This window comes from Aplysia californica, unplaced genomic scaffold (genome assembly GCF_000002075.1).
Source record: "Aplysia californica isolate F4 #8 unplaced genomic scaffold, AplCal3.0 scaffold00026, whole genome shotgun sequence".
NCBI lineage: Eukaryota > Metazoa > Mollusca > Gastropoda > Aplysiida > Aplysiidae > Aplysia > Aplysia californica.
The window spans coordinates 568050-569882 of NW_004797296.1; the positions used below are offsets into that span (position 1 = coordinate 568050).

General features: G+C 44.9%; 1 protein-coding gene across 7 annotated transcripts in view; it reads right to left on the bottom strand.

Annotated features, from left to right (window-relative positions):
- The window catches only part of LOC101850302 (BTB/POZ domain-containing protein 17), a 100031-nt gene that overhangs the window by 83394 nt on the left and 14804 nt on the right, over positions 1-1833 (bottom strand). The window contains exon 1 of one of the 7 annotated variants that reach the window (XM_005091131.2): positions 923-1076. The exons of 3 other annotated variants lie outside the window; for them this stretch is intronic. The gene's annotated coding sequence lies outside the window, so the exon portion shown is untranslated. 3 more of the 7 variants (XM_035973101.1, XM_035973105.1, XM_035973103.1) reach the window with 3 other exon arrangements.

A 1833-nucleotide genomic window follows, 5' to 3' on the forward strand; every position in this document is an offset into this window, starting at 1 on the left:
GAGAGAAAGAGAGAGAGAGAGAGAGAGAGAGAGAGAGAGAGAGAGAGACTCGAGGCGCGCACCTTTTCAAGTAAACCAAGCCATAACAAATCTGGACACTACAAAGTGTTAGACTGACAAAGAGCGCACAGCACAATGAATTATACCCATGTAAATCTCAGTAAGAAATCCAAAGAGACTGACACGCGTTATGTAAGGGAAGTCGGCAGTATTCATAAACTGATAGGTATGTGATGGTTATCCACATGTGAAGTTTTGAGTTGAACAAAACAAACATTACAAACCTAAAAACAAACAAGACACCAAACCATACACCTGTAGAAATGCTATTGTTGAAGTGAAAAGAAACACACAGAAACAAAACGACCTTTTTGTGCTTGAGACAAGCAAGCAAGCAAGACAGGCAGACGGGCGGACGGACAGACAGGGGATGGGGGGTGAGTTGGAAAGGAAGTAGGTTCTGCCAGTGACACCCTCCAAACACCTGTTTGTGGCAACGCAAAAAGCTGAAAAACCAACTTGAAATTTAATTTCACAAACCTAAACTAAACCAATATACATGTATGTTGCACAATACAAGAATGCATTTTTTTCCAACACTATTAACTTCCTTTTTCTACATTGTCGCATTTTTAAAATAAACCACAGCCTGTCGGTCATCTACCAACGAATGGTATAATATCGCGTGAAAAAAACTCACTGATTACAATCGATCATCCCTTCGTAGAGTCAGGCGAGAGCTATCACGGTGAGCAAATTACACCACACAAAAATGAACAGTTACAGCTAACCTGGCGATCAGCACTCTGTAATTAAGAGAACACGTCCTGGGAAATAACCACGAAAATTTGTCGTGTATAAATAAACGTTGATCTAATCGTAGCGTCTAGGCAATATTGCACTCCTCTTCTGCCCCTATTACCTGACGACACAGAGTGAGAAAGAACTCGCGCGTTCGCACTTTGCACTCGTCGTGAGGTCCGTGTCTTCGACGAGTTTTCGGCAACACCGCGCCGAGCTGAGGTATCGGCGCCAAGGGCAAGGAACTCCCTCCCAACTCTTGCAGCCGGTGCGGTTTATCGATCACCCATCACTGGCAAGGGGACATGAGTGAGTGAGTCAGACGACGCACCGTATAAATATATGTAGACGTAAACACACGCACGAACACACAAGTAAGCGCACACGTCGTACTTTCAGACAGACTCATATACATGACACGCCAGTAAAGGTTCTACATACAGATACATAAACAAACACACACGCCAGTGAAGGCACACGTATCTAACATACAGGTACAGATACATGCACAAACAAACAAAAGTTTTCTTTTTCAGTGTAGGTACTAGTTTAAAGCCCCCCTCGGCACAATTCAGATCATTTAGGCTTCCGACCCCGCCTGCCAAGGCCAACCCAGGCTGAAAGGGATACAACGTCCCAGCAGAAAGACCGAGATACTCGATTACGTTTCTCCCCATTCGAAGCGCCTATAACCGCTACACAGACGCCGGTACAAACATACAATTGTTAGGTCTCACTCATATACAGACATGCGTTGGAACACTTATTAAAAACTCACACTCAGGTATGCACACATACACAAACAAAGACACGCGCACACACACACGCACACACACACACACGCACACACACACACACACACACACACACACACACACACACACACATTAAACATACATGCATGTGCACACAGCCACAGCCGTAGAAACACCAATGTCAAAGCACATACTCAGGCGTATACACACAGACACAAACACACAAACCACACAGAGAAGAAACACATGCACGCACCCGCACCCGCACACACACACA